Source organism: Procambarus clarkii, chromosome 45, assembly GCF_040958095.1.
Source record: "Procambarus clarkii isolate CNS0578487 chromosome 45, FALCON_Pclarkii_2.0, whole genome shotgun sequence".
Taxonomy (NCBI): domain Eukaryota; kingdom Metazoa; phylum Arthropoda; class Malacostraca; order Decapoda; family Cambaridae; genus Procambarus; species Procambarus clarkii.
In genome coordinates this window covers 7764422-7779421 of record NC_091194.1, presented here as the reverse complement: position 1 = coordinate 7779421, position 15000 = coordinate 7764422, and the positions used below count along the sequence as shown (strand labels likewise).

General features: G+C 48.2%; 1 protein-coding gene across 10 annotated transcripts in view; it reads left to right on the top strand.

Annotated features, from left to right (window-relative positions):
* Plc21C (Phospholipase C at 21C) overlaps positions 1-15000 on the top strand; it is a 298940-nt gene that overhangs the window by 89235 nt on the left and 194705 nt on the right. The gene's annotated exons all lie outside the window — the stretch shown is intronic.

The window sequence follows — 15000 nt, the reverse complement described above, 5'->3', positions numbered from 1 at the left end:
CAGTCTCGGGCCTCTGATGTTGATAGTTCTCTCTTGAACACTGTGAGGGGTCGCCAGTTATGCCCCTTATGTGTAGTGGAAGCGTGTTGAACAGTCTCGGGCCTCTGATGTTGATAGTTCTCTCTTGAACACTGTGAGGGGTCGGCCATTTGAAAGGCATCAAATGTGAAGTGGGTTTTTGTGTAGTGAAATGCTTACGAACCTCAACACTCTTCCTTACCTGGTGCCTGGCTTGACGTGTGGCAAGTTGGTCCAGCAGGCTGTTGCTTGGAGCGGCCCCCACGCCCGCATAACTACTTACAACCCGGATGTGGACGCCACGAGCCCCAGTTCAATCCCACCGCATACCCCCTCAATAGTTTCCACATAGATATATTCATTGGGATCTCTCTATGTTCCGACTACAGTTTGGTGTCGACTCTCGCGTCCTGCGACAGTGTTGATCACTGTCTATTGGTCTGTCTATTAATAAATGATAACACCTTGTCTATCAACTTGTCTATTAATACATGAGAGCACCTCATCTATCAGAAACACACACACAGTTGATATGTTTCTATTTGTGGGAGCCAGGCAAGTGAACCGACGTGGTGGTGGGGCGACACCTCACAAGGTTCGAGCCCCAGAACCAACAGGCATCAAGCATTTAGGAAACCACTTACGAAACCTGTACATCTTTTCTCGATCATGGTAGCTCTGTGTTTATTAAATGGTTTGAGTTCCGAAGTGCCGCGAGGGTGTTTATAACTTAGAGTTGTGAAGTTTCCAAGCTCAAACAGCTGTTTAATATATGTAAACAAAGCCACCATGATTGAGAAAAGATGTACAGGTTTCGCACATGGTTGGGTAATAGGGGATAAAATTGATGAGAGTCGTAACTAGCGTCCTCATCCCTGACCCTCATCCTCATACCTGTTCCTCACTCCTGTTCGGTCCAGATTTAAGTTCCTAATTGATGTTCTTATATTTGTCAGCGTCTCACATGCCGCTGATGTTCCCAGGTTAGTGTGTGGCTCCGGTGTGAGTGTTGGTGGTGGCTACAGGTGGTGGTGGTTGATGTGGCTACAGGTGGTGGTGGTTGATGTGGCTACAGGTGATGGTGGTTGAGGTGGCTACAGGTGATGGTGGTTGAGGTGGCTACAGGTGATGGTGGTTGATGTGGCTACAGGTGGTGGTGGTTGATGTGGCTACAGGTGATGGTGGTTGAGGTGGCTACAGGTGATGGTGGTTGAGGTGGCTACAGGTGATGGTGGTTGAGGTGGCTACAGGTGATGGTGGTTGAGGTGGCTACAGGTGGTGGTGGTTGAGGTGGCTACAGGTGATGGTGGTTGAGGTGGCTACAGGTGATGGTGGTTGATGTGGCTACAGGTGATGGTGGTTGAGGTGGCTACAGGTGATGGTGGTTGAGGTGGCTACAGGTGATGGTGGTTGAGGTGGCTACAGGTGATGGTGGTTGATGTGGCTACAGGTGGTGGTGGTTGAGGTGGCTACAGGTGATGGTGGTTGATGTGGCTACAGGTGGTGGTGGTTGAGGTGGCTACAGGTGATGGTGGTTGAGGTGGCTAAAGGTAGTGGTAGTGGTGATACCAGGGGTAGAGGAACAAAGTTTAAAACTTTCCAGAATAACTTGTAACTTTAAAGCTTAATAATAAAAACCAACCAATTCGTGTATCAAACATTGGGAGGTGTAAAGTGTTAAGTATTCTCTGTGCACCATTTTGAACCGATAACATTTATATTGTATGTATTTTTGTACCAGGATTTTGTTTACTGGTGATCAGTTTTGATTGACATGGAATTGAAACCATTTTCTGGTTGTTGTAACGAGTGCCGTCCTGATGGGCTTGTGCAGTGTTGCCAAACTTTACGAGTGCCGTCCTGATGGGTTGGTGCGGTGGTGCCAAACTTTACGAGTGCCGTCGTGATGGGTTGGTGCGGTGTTGCCAAACTTTACGAGTGCCGTCCTGATGGGTTGGTGCGGTGTTGCCAAACTTTACGAGTGCCGTCCTGATGGGCTTGTGCAGTGTTGCCAAACTTTACGAGTGCCGTCCTGATGGGTTGGTGCAGTGTTGCCAAACTTTACGAGTGCCGTCCTGATGGGCTTGTGCAATGTTGCCAAACTTTACGAGTGCCATCCTGATGGGCTTGTGCAGTGTTGCCAAACTTTACGAGTGCCATCCTGATGGGCTTGTGCGGTGTTGCCAAACTTTACGAGTGCCATCCTGATGTACTCACCTATTTGTACTCACCTATTTGTGCTTGCGGGGGTTGAGCTTTGGCTCTTTGGTCCCGCCTCTCAACCGTCAATCAACAGTAGGTGTGTGTGTGTGTGTGTGTGTGTGTGTGTGTGTGTGTGTGTGTGTGTGTGTGTGTGTGTGTGTGATTGTGTGTGTGTGTGAGTGAGCGTGAGTGGGGCCAGCAGTATTTCACAAACTCTTGTGCCTATGGTGACGTTAAGGATTGTTGAGAGTGCGGGGCGAGGCGGGAGAGGCCCCGCTCGCTGGCTGCTCTTAACTGTGTGTTGATGTGGGAAGTTGGTTTCAAATGGTTGGCTGCCGGCTGAGGTAATTACCCTACGCGGAAGGGGGAAAAACAACAACAACAACAAAAACAAACCCACAGCCTTGCAGGTGTGTGTGTGTGTGTGTGTGTGTGTGTGTGTGTGTGTGTAATTACCTAAGTGTAGTTACAGGGTGAGAGCTACGCTCGTGGTGTCCCGTCTTCCCAGTACTCTTTGTCATATAACACACATTTATATAGTGTATGTGTGTGTGTGTGTGTGAAGGCTGAAACAAGGACATTTGTATTGGTTTAAGTGAGTCGTTAGAGTCCTAAATGCTTTCCTGATTTGTCACTCCGTAAAGAAATCAACGTTTTAACCAATCCAGGAACGTACGAACCCTAGGAACCTAACCTGACCTATCCGAGTCCGATGGATAGAAAATGGGAATATTTGTGAGTCGTTTTCTTTTTTCTTAATAGGGGTGCACTTATAAAAATGGTAGGACGCCACTATGAATGGTCGGGGTAATGAGTGTCCTGGTTGATGTTTGGGGTTGTGGTAGTGTACTGGGTTTGTTGGAGGGTGTGTCACCACCACTACCACCACCAGTACCACCACCACTACCACCACCAGCCACCACCAGCCACCACCAGCCACCACCAACCACCACCAGCCACCACCAGCCACCACCACCAGCCACCACTAGCATCCCTCCGACTTCTTCAAGACATGACAATCAACACAACACTGGCTGGGAACGATGTTAATTAAGTTAGGGAAATTGTTAATTGAGTTTGAGGGGGAGTTGAGGGTTGTGGGGGGGGGGGAGGGGAGGGAGTTGTGGGTTGTGGGGGGTAGGGAGAGTGGTCGGGGGGTGGGGGGGGGGGAGGGGGAGGGAGGGACTTCATCAAGTTAAGCAAGACAAGTGAATTACTCTCATGAAGCAAAATCCTTTTGACATCTCTGCTATTGTCCCACAAGCCTTGACAAGAGCACTTACGAGTGTATGACCACTGTATGGCCACCTGTATGTCACCTGTATGTCACCTGTATGACTAGTGTAACCAAGGCTTCAAGAGTCAGTATGGTTGTGTATGCAGGCCGCCCTTCTCCAGCGTTCCCAACGTCACTAAACTGATGTATTAAGTGTCCCGAACCTAACCTAACCTAGGATCCACCATTAGAAAACGGGACATAACGGCAATTTTTGTGAGCAGCTGTGATTTATAGTTCACCAGTTTTTAGCCGTAGGGGGCGTGGGTTTATACGTCAAAATGCGACGTGTTATGTGAGATGACGGGCTGTGTGTGTGTGTGTGTGTGTGTGTGTGTGTGTGTGTGTGTGTGTGTGTGTGAGGCCAGACTCAACTCAGACGCACAAATCACAGCGTTACGACATACTTGTGTGAGAGGAGGAGTGCCAGCCCTAGGTGCTCTCCCAGCGCCCTGTGGCCCACTCCCAGCGCTCTGTGGCCCACTCCCAGCCCCCTGTGGCCCTCTCCCAGGGCCCTGTGGCCCTCTCCCAGCGCCCTGTGGCCACTCCCAGCGCCCTGTGGCCCACTCCCAGCGCCCTGTGGCCACTCCCAGCCCCCTGTGGCCCACTCCCAGCGCCCTGTGGCCACTCCCAGCGCCCTGTGGCCCACTCCCAGCGCCCTGTGGCCCACTCCCAGCGCCCTGTAGCCCACTCCCAGCGCCCTGTGGCTACTCAAGGTCCACATCTTGCTCTACCTGTCTTAGGAGTGTGCTCTCAGGGTTGAGCTTCGGCTCTCTAGCTCCGCCTCTCCCACGAACGTAGTTCAAGATGAGATTGGTGCGCCAAGAGACTGTTCCATCACGGTGCAGAGACCAAGATTCTTTAACTCTCTCCTAAGTATGACTGAACGTAAGTGGCCAGTCGCACGAGGCGTTCAACTAGATTCAATTTCTTTCTTTATTGTGCACCCTTTCTTTCTTTATTGTGCACCCCATACCCATGCCGTGGGCGGTGGTGGGAAGGGTTACAGAGGCACATAATGGGTTCAGGAACTGAACTCCAAAGTTCATTTAGCTAAGCAAGTGATAATCTTTTGAAGCTAGTTATGTAATTGTTAATGTTACATACACATGTACATATATTAAAACAGTGTACATATATTGGTGTACATATTAATATTGAAAAAACACAAAAATTTGCAAATAAGGTCAGTGCCAGAGCTAAGAGGACTGAGCTATGAGGGCAGATTTAAGGGAACTAGATATCACAACCATAGAGAAGACAAGAAGCAGAGGGGGGACATGATCGCAACGTACAAGATACTGAGATAAAATAGACAAGTCCAGCCTCTTTAAAGTGAAAGAAAATAGGATAAGAGGACACAGGTGGAAGCTGGAAATGCAGATCAGTCGAAGGAATGTCAGGAAATACCCTGTTACCTGTACGGGTGATCAGCAAGTGGAATGTCCTGAAAGATGAAGTCTTAGAAGCCACCTCAAGCCACAACTTGAAGGCCAGACACGACAAAGAATTCAAACGTCAGGAGACTTAAGTTGCAATGCAACAGGTCAACCCGTTCTCGCAAATTTAATAAGTCAATATTGACTTATTAAATATGTGCATAGGTGACATACTTAACATAATAGTTTCCCTTGAAAAGCTTCATAGAAAACACCGACCTTACCTAACCTACTTAGTATGTTAAGATAAGCATCTTATTGCTTCGTAATTACAATTATTACCTAACCTATACCTATAATAGGTTAAGTAACAATTGTAATTACGAAGCTATAAGATGCTTATTTTAACATACTAAGTAGGTTAGGTAAGGTCGGTGTTTTCTATGAAGCTTTTCAAGGGAAACTATTATGTTTAGTATGTCACCTATGCACGCAACTAATAAGTCAATATTGACTTATTAAATTTGCGAGAACGGGTTGAACAGGTACATCATGGCTAGGAGGTAAGGCCGCCCACCACCACCACCAGGCCGCCCACCACCACCACCAGGCCGCCCACTACCACTAAGCCGCCCACAACCACCACTAGGCCGCCCATGAGCCGCCCACCACCACCCGCGGTACCTATCCTTCCCGTGCTGACGCAGAACAGATCACCCAACTGTTATTCTGCTGTACGAAATATTCCTGAGCAAAGCAAGGAGATAGCCATCAGGGGGTTTTCTCCATAACAACAGTCCAGGCCACTATATAGGTTGTCTCCTGGGGGTGACAGCTCTGTCTGTGTCTGTCTGTCTCCCCCCCCCCGAGTGCCAGCTGGGCCAGCGAGTGCCACCCTAACAAGAGCCCTCACGCGGTGGCTACTCGTGTACACAACACGACTTGCTCGATCTCTTTGTGCCAAGAATAAACAAAGAAAGTGATGAAGCTATTACACGTATAACCAAGAATGCACGCAAAGAAACACACACACACGTGTGTGTGTGTGTGTGTGTGTGTGTGTGTGTGTGTGTGTGTGTGTGTGTGTGTGTGTGTGTGTGTGTGTGTGTGTGTGTGTGTGTGTGTGTGTGTGTGTGTGTGTGTGTGTGTGTGTGTGTGTAAAAAACATCTCGGGTCGAGGCCACTCGGGTAAACACCCCGTCAATGTATGCTTACACACGCGCGTGCACATACACACACACACACACACACACACACACACACACACACACACTCACACTCACACTCAAACTAACGCTCCTTTTCTGGGAGTCGAATGACACTATTATGTTAATAAATCAAGTGCATATGGTAACTGCTCACCATGGTTGTAAGGAAGCACCATTAAACACAATCCCGCCCAGGCTGCCCAAGCAGAGGATGCTGGAGCAGACAGTGGAGCTCAAATGGTCGTACCACACAACAGTCCCGTGACGAGACTACCACAGTGAAATACCAGCTACGTGTTGCAAGTCAGGAAGTTGGGGGTCGTAACCCCTGCCCTGCGCACATGTTTAAAAGTACCCAATCGTGGTGCGCGCGGCCCAAAATGGTTAGTGAATCAAATTAGCGGCGGGCAGGGAGTGGGGGGGGGGGGGGAGTCGTAGATAGCGATCAGGGAAGGGTTAAGGGTCGAGACATGAACACAACATCCTGTCCCAAACGTGTTTAAAAAGGACGAATATATGCTGTTTGGGTCCTTCGTGGGCTTTGTTTACCAAACAGCAGCAACCACCGTACTGACACTACACTACACTACACTACACTACACTACACTACACTACACTACACACCCGTTTGTGTAGTGTGAAAAGATTTGTTCACCGTACTTATCTTTTATCACCTTTTGTGTTGAAGAACATTAGAAACAGCCCACAGGTAAATTGTCGCGCTTTAGGGATATTCTGAGATATGCCCACTAGATCTTGGAGGACAAAATTTTTTGGGGGGTTTGAAGATTTGATTTAATTTGAGGAAGAAATGAGGATTTTTGGTCTTGGGGAGGATGAGGGGGGGGGGGGGGTAGTGCCCACAGAGCGGCCCATATAGCTCAGCCCGTCCTCACAAGGTTCCCCAACGTCAACAAACTGTCGTACTAACGTGCCCTTATCCTAACCTACCAGAGGACCCACAACAGAAAACGGGACAGTATGTCAATTTCGCGAGCCGTTACCATTTTCTGGTACGCGGATTGTTTGGCCTAAAGGTAGCGTATACGTCAAAATGCGACGTGCTATTAGGAGGAGAGGTTGTATACCTATCTCTCATTCCCTTACCATGTCTCCACTATGTTTCTGCTCACTTTCCACACACACACACACACACACACACACACACACACACACACACACACACACACACATATATATATATATATATATATATATATATATATATATATATATATATATATATATATATATATATATATATATAAATATTTATGATCGATGTTCCCTTCGGGAATCTTAATTTTAAGATGAATAGGAAAACCAGGGATATACTTAACATCTTGTATCAGAATCTTTACTTTAAAAAACATAACGTTTCGAATACTTCTCGTATTCATCATCAGATCTAAAAGAAAAAAACAGAAATCACAGTCAAATAGCTGGTAAACAAAGAACTCATACTGAATATAATTGCCTATCAAAGAAAGGAAAAAGCTTAAAAAGCAAAACACTTAAGCGCACTTAAAGTGATCAATACAAATAAAAATATAGTTTTAATATATGTGACAGTTAATAAGTTTTATTTGTATTGATCACTTTAAGTGCGCTTAAGTGTTTTGCTTTTTAAGCTTTTTCCTTTCTTTGATAGGCAATTATATTCAGTATGAGTTCTTTGTTTACCAGCTATTTGACTGTGATTTCTGTTTTTTCTTTTAGATCTGATGATGAATACGAGAAGTATTCGAAACGTTATGTTTTTTAAAGTAAAGATTCTGATACAAGATGTTCAGTATATCCCTGGTTTTCCTATTCATCTTAAAATATATATATATATATATATATATATATATATATATATATATATATATATATATATATATATATATATATATATATATATATATATATATATACTTTTCCCATCTCTTGCTATTCACGAGATTTATATTACTTACAAATATTAAAAATAATCAAATATTCACATGTACACAAACATCTGAGTGTGTACATGTGCATGCTGAACAATGTTTATATATAGACATACATACATGTAAAGAGCCTGCCCCCCCCCCCTCTCTCTCTCTCTCTCTCTCTCTCTCTCTCTCTCTCTCTCTCTCTCTCTCTCTCTCTCTCTCTCTCTCTCTCTCTCTCTCTCTCTCTCTCTCTCTCTCTCTCCCCTACACACACACACACACGTCGTGTCAGCAAGGCGGACAGCCCGCCTGCTATCATATATATAACCTTATAACTCATACTGTATTTCCCATTTCCAAACTTTTCCCTTCACCTGTACTTCTGCATCCTCTTAACAACACAATTGGGCTTACTGCTTGACTACCGTCTGGTGGAAGGGTGAGAGGGAAGGATAAAAGGGAAAGAGAGAGAGAGAGAGAGAGAGAGAGAGAGAGAGAGAGAGAGAGAGAGGGACAGGGGTGGGAGGGGGAATGAAGGAACAGACATGGTAAGAGGGAAGGGGGGGGGGGGGAGGGGGCAGTTATACATTCCTAGGCACCATCGTTTTTTTAAATTTTTTCTATTCGTTTTTATTTTATTTCTTTTTGCCTCTCGTGTTATCCTTTTTTTTATCCTCTTTAACACACAGGAGGGTACAGGAGCAGACGACTGCTGACTCCTGTTAGCAGGCTGAGAGCTTTCCCTTCCCATAGCTCATGGTAAGCCTTACCCTACCAGTTTTACACACAGGAGGGTACAGGAGCAGACGACTGCTGGCTCCTGTTAGCAGGCTGAGAGCTTTCCTTTCCCATAGCTCATGGTAAGCCTTACCCTACCAGTTTTACACACAGGAGGGTACAGGAGCAGACGACTGCTGGCTCCTGTTAGCAGGCTGAGAGCTTTCCCTTCCCATAGCTCATGGTAAGCCTTACCCTACTAGTTTTACACACAGGAGGGTACAGGAGCAGACGACTGCTGGCTCCTGTTAGCAGGCTGAGAGCTTTCCCTTCCCATAGCTCATGGTAAGCCTTACCCTACTAGTTTTACACACAGGAGGGTACAGGAGCAGACGACTGCTGGCTCCTGTTAGCAGGCTGAGAGCTTTCCCTTCCCATAGCTCATGGTAAGCCTTACCCTACTAGTTTTACACACAGGAGGGTACAGGAGCAGACGCCTGCTGACTCCTGTTAGCAGGCTGAGAGCTTTCCCTTCCCATAGCTCATGGTAAGCCTTACCCTACTAGTTTTACACACAGGAGGGTACAGGAGCAGACGCCTGCTGACTCCTGTTAGCAGGCTGAGAGCTTTCCCTTCCCATAGCTCATGGTAAGCCTTACCCTACTAGTTTTACACACAGGAGGGTACAGGAGCAGACGACTGCTGACTCCTGTTAGCAGGCTGAGAGCTTTCCCTTCCCATAGCTCATGGTAAGCCTTACCCTACTAGTTTTACACACAGGAGGGTACAGGAGCAGACGACTGCTGACTCCTGTTAGCAGGCTGAGAGCTTTCCCTTCCCATAGCTCATGGTAAGCCTTACCCTACTAGTTTTACACACAGGAGGGTACAGGAGCAGACGACTGCTGACTCCTGTTAGCAGGCTGAGAGCTTTCCCTTCCCATAGCTCATGGTAAGCCTTACCCTACTAGTTTTACACACAGGAGGGTACAGGAGCAGACGACTGCTGACTCCTGTTAGCAGGCTGAGAGCTTTCCCTTCCCATAGCTCATGGTAAGCCTTACCCTACTAGTTTTACACACAGGAGGGTACAGGAGCAGACGACTGCTGGCTCCTGTTAGCAGGCTGAGAGCTTTCCCTTCCCATAGCTCATGGTAAGCCTTACCCTACTAGTTTTACACACAGGAGGGTACAGGAGCAGACGACTGCTGACTCCTGTTAGCAGGCTGAGAGCTTTCCCTTCCCATAGCTCATGGTAAGCCTTACCCTACTAGTCTTACACACAGGAGGGTACAGGAGCAGACGACTGCTGACTCCTGTTAGCAGGCTGAGAGCTTTCCCTTCCCATAGCTCATGGTAAGCCTTACCCTACTAGTTTTACACACAGGAGGGTACAGGAGCAGACGACTGCTGGCTCCTGTTAGCAGGCTGAGAGCTTTCCCTTCCCATAGCTCATGGTAAGCCTTACCCTACTAGTTTTACACACAGGAGGGTACAGGAGCAGACGACTGCTGACTCCTGTTAGCAGGCTGAGAGCTTTCCCTTCCCATAGCTCATGGTAAGCCTTACCCTACTAGTTTTACACACAGGAGGGTACAGGAGCAGACGACTGCTGACTCCTGTTAGCAGGCTGAGAGCTTTCCCTTCCCATAGCTCATGGTAAGCCTTACCCTACTATAGTTTTCCCTGGAACATTACCCACTAATATGTTTCAAACCAGGTTCCCAATTACTGATGGGTGAATAGGGGCGAACAGTTAAGAATTGGGGCGCAGTTAATCCTCCCTGGACGGGTTTCGAACCCCGGTAACCAAATAGTTCCAGAGATATTTTTTATTTTTTGGGTGCGACAGGAGTCAAAAAGAAGATGGAGAGGTACAGGGTTGAACGGAAAAGTTTATGAATAAAAAAATATAGTATGAATTATGATAGCAGGCGGGCTGTCTGCCTTTCTGACACGATGTTATGATAGCAGGCGGGCTGTCTGCCTTTGTGACACGATGTTATGATAGCAGGCGGGCTGTCCGCCTTGCTGACACAATGTTATGATTGCAGGCGGGCTGTCCGCCTTGCTGACACGATGTTATGATAGCAGGCGGACTGTCCGCCTTGCTGACACGATGTTATGATAGCAGGCGGACTGTCCGCCTTGCTGACACCATGTGTGTGTGTGGGTGTTGGCAGCTAAGCCAAGCTTGCTTTCTCTTGTCAGTGAGCAAAACCTTTTCATGTTTGGTTCATCACATATATTTCAACATATATATGGATGTCTATATATGACTACTGTGTAGCATTCACATATACACATCCAAAGCTTTCCCATGATATATATATATATATATATATATATATATATATATATATATATATATATATATATATATATATATATATATATATATATATATATAATATTATTTTTATGACGGGGAGGCATTTCTGGACAGTATTTTATCTAGAAATTATGTATTTTGGGGCTGGGATTTCATGGAGTAGATCCAGGCTCTTGGGCCCCCTAGGTGTGGGAGCGGAGCGTCTCATCTTGGAGTAATCCGTCTAGCATTGACTTTTAACGTCAAGATCATGTTCCACACCCTGCAGGTGGCTTGTGGCTGTGGTCTGATATTCTGTGGATGGTTATTTAGGTATAAATACACACAAAGGGATGAGGTAGCTCAAACTATTCTCACTCCCATGTGGTGGTGGTGGTTGGGCATTATCGTGTCTGGTTTGGCACTGTGACCCTGTCTGACGTCATTGGCACTGTGACCTTGTCTGACGTCATTGGCCCTGTGACCTTGTCTGACGTCAGTTGGGATGTCTGGGGGACCAGATGGATTCCATTTCCGGTTATTAGTAATGGCTTCTCCTGCCTGATTGACAACCACCCCCTGTCCCTTCCCCTTAGTTCATGGGTCGTGTGTTGGGGGTTCGGATCTCCCCGGAAGGAGGCCAGATGTGTTCCTTCTGGTGACTTTGATGACGTCGTCCAGGGGGGGGGGGTATGGTCGTCTTGGTGGGTGGTAACACGTGGTAATAAAGACAGTTACCTGTCGTCGTTTGGAGTTCAATTGGCAGGAAGTTATCTTGAAAAATTATCTAGAATTTTTTTGAGGGGTAAATTTAGCCTGACAGCAATTGCTGCTTCATTTGTTGACCTGGTCGACTGTGTTGACCTGGTCGGCTGTGTTGACCTGGTCGGCTGTGTTGACCTGGTCGGCTGTGTTGGCCTGGTCGGCTGTGTTGACCTGGTCGGCTGTGTTGACCTGGTCGACTGTGTTGACCTGGTCGGCTGTGTTGACCTGGTCGGCTGTGTTGACCTGGTCGGCTGTGTTGACCTGGTCGGCTGTGTTGGCCTGGTCGGCTGTGTTGGCCTGGTCGGCTGTGTTGGCCTGGTCGGCTGTGTTGACCTGGTCGGCTGTGTTGACCTGGTCGGCTGTGTTGACCTGGTCGGCTGTGTTGACCTGGTCGACTGTGTTGACCTGGTCGGCTGTGTTGACCTGGTCGACTGTATTGACCTGGTCGGCTGTGTTGACCTGGTCGACTGTATTGACCTGGTCGGCTGTGTTGACCTGGTCGACTGTGTTGACCTGGTCGACTGTGTTGACCTGGTCGGCTGTGTTGGCCTGGTCGGCTGTGTTGACCTGCTCGGCTGTGTTGACCTGGTCGGCTGTGTTGACCTGGTCGGCTGTGTTGACCTGGTCGGCTGTGTTGACCTGGTCGGCTGTGTTGACCTGGTCGGCTGTGTTGACCTGGTCGACTGTGTTGACCTGGTCGGCTGTGTTGACCTGGTCGGCTGTGTTGACCTGGTCGGCTGTGTTGACCTGGTCGGCTGTGTTGACCTGGTCGACTGTGTTGACCTGGTCGGCTGTGTTGGCCTGGTCGGCTGTGTTGGCCTGGTCGGCTGTGTTGACCTGGTCGACTGTGTTGGCCTGGTCGGCTGTGTTGACCTGGTCGACTGTGTTGACCTGGTCGACTGTGTTGACCTGTTCGGCTGTGTTGACCTGGTCGGCTGTGTTGACCTGGTCGGCTGTGTTGGCCTGGTCGGCTGTGTTGGCCTGGTCGGCTGTGTTGACCTGGTCGACTGTGTTGACCTGGTCGGCTGTGTTGGCCTGGTCGACTGTGTTGACCTGGACGGCTGTGTTGGCCTGGTCGACTGTGTTGACCTGGTCGACTGTGTTGACCTGGTCGACTGTGTTGACCTGGTCGGCTGTGTTGACCTGGTCGACTGTGTTGACCTGCTATGTTTTGTAGTTGGATATCTTTACTTTCTCCTGTTCCGTGTTTCCGTGACCGTTAATACTGAGTATTATACCCGCGTGTATGTCGGTGTATAGATGGGTGAGTTCCAATGCTCTGTGTGGAGCCCAGCTTGGTGTATGGTGTCGTATATTATTTGCAATGACTGTGTTGAAGCTCGTGGGTCCTGTCAACGTGTGTGTGTGTGTGACATTATGTAGTTGTCTGTCATCTGTCTGTCCACCCCTGTCCCTTCTCCCTGTCTCACTCTCCCCTCCTAGCTCCCTGCCCCTCTTGACCCCTTCTGCCCCCTATCGTCCTCCCCCCTTTCTGTTTCATCCCCCCTTTTTCATCCTGCCTCTGCTCCTATTTCCATTCCTGCCTTACCTGTCTTTCCTGTGGCTTTCCCCTCCCCTCCCCTCCCCTGCCCTGCCTTCCCCTGCCTCCTCTTCCCTCATCTGCCCTCCCCTCCCCTACAGTAACTGTTCTGAATTTCATCTGAAGAAGCGGCGTGGTTTCCATGACGACGGTTCGTGACGTCAGCAGTCTGAGGGGTTACGTGAGTCTGGTCATTTGTGTTGGACCCTCACTCTCCCTCCCTCATTCTCCCTCACTCTCCCTCACTCATTCTCCCCCCTCATGCGCCCCATACTCTCCCTCCTCTTCCTTTCTGCAACTTTTCTTAATATCCGGTGCTCTTTCACTCCTCATAATGCCTTACCTTAATACCTTTGTCGGGCCGCGCCCTCCCTCCCGCCTCTCTGCAATATCCTGAAGGATCCCCTATAAGGTCTATTCCCAAGGGCCACCCCGGGGCCACCCTGGGCCACCCTGGGCCACCCTGGGCCACCCCGGGCCACCCCGTGGTCCATCTCAACCGTGATGACGCGGCCAAAGTAATGTGGCCTTCAGCAAGCACTCTCTGTCTCTACGGGTTGGCGGGCTCTCTCCTGTTTATGGTGCGTGTGTGTGTGTGTGTGTGTGTGCGTGTGTGTGTGTGTGTGTGTGTGTGTGTGTGTGTGTGTGTGTGTGTGTGTGTGTGTGTGTGTGTGTGTGTGTGTGTGTGTGTGTACTCACCTAGTTGTACTCACCTAGTTGTGCTTGCGGGGGTTGAGCTCTGGCTCTTTGGTCCCGCCTCTCAACTGTCAATCAACAGGTGTACAGATTCCTGAGCCTATTGGGCTCTATCATATCTACACTTGAAACTGTGTATGGAGTCAGCCTCCACCACATCACTTCCTAATGCATTCCATTTGTCAACCACTCTGACACTAAAAAAGTTCTTTCTAATATCTCTGTGGCTCATTTGGGCACTCAGTTTCCACCTGTGTCCCCTAGTGCGTGTGTCCCTTGTGTTAAACAGCCTGTCTTTATCAACCCTGTCAATTCCCTTGAGGATCAAGGGAATTGTGTCAATTCCCTTGTGTGTGTGTGTGTGTGTGTGTGTGTGTGTGTGTGTGTGTGTGTGTGTGTGTGTGTGTGTGTGTGTGTGTGTGTGTGGGGAAGTATAGACTCACAACTCACACGCGAGTGTGTGTGTGTGTGTGTGTGAGGTTTTTCACGTGTATTTAACTAACCTTGTACAGGGACGCCGATCCATAGAAAACGGCAATGTTATGGAACGTCTACTTTGGTAAATTTTCTTCCCCCCAATGCCTCTTATCGGATTTAGTAGGTTACGTAAATAATACGACCTATTAAGGGAGATGGCGTAGGTTGACCTTTAAGAGGGGCGTAACCAGCGCCCAACTTACCTTCCCCGTGTGTGTTAGTCTAGCCCATGTCTACATTAGATGCTCAGTACGTTAAAATTGCGATGTATTAAGTGTGAGGACAGGTTCGTCTCTACGATTTTTTTATTGCGCATAAAGAAATCGCATTAACGTGATGTCGAAATTGAGGAAATCAGTAGCGGCTGTAAGGTAGATTCGAACCTGCGCACACGCCTGAAATCACGGTTTTATTGTATTTTATCCCTACTCTGTGGGAACGTCTTTGGACACGAGTCATCAAGCATTTACACAACCACTTACGAAACCTGTACATC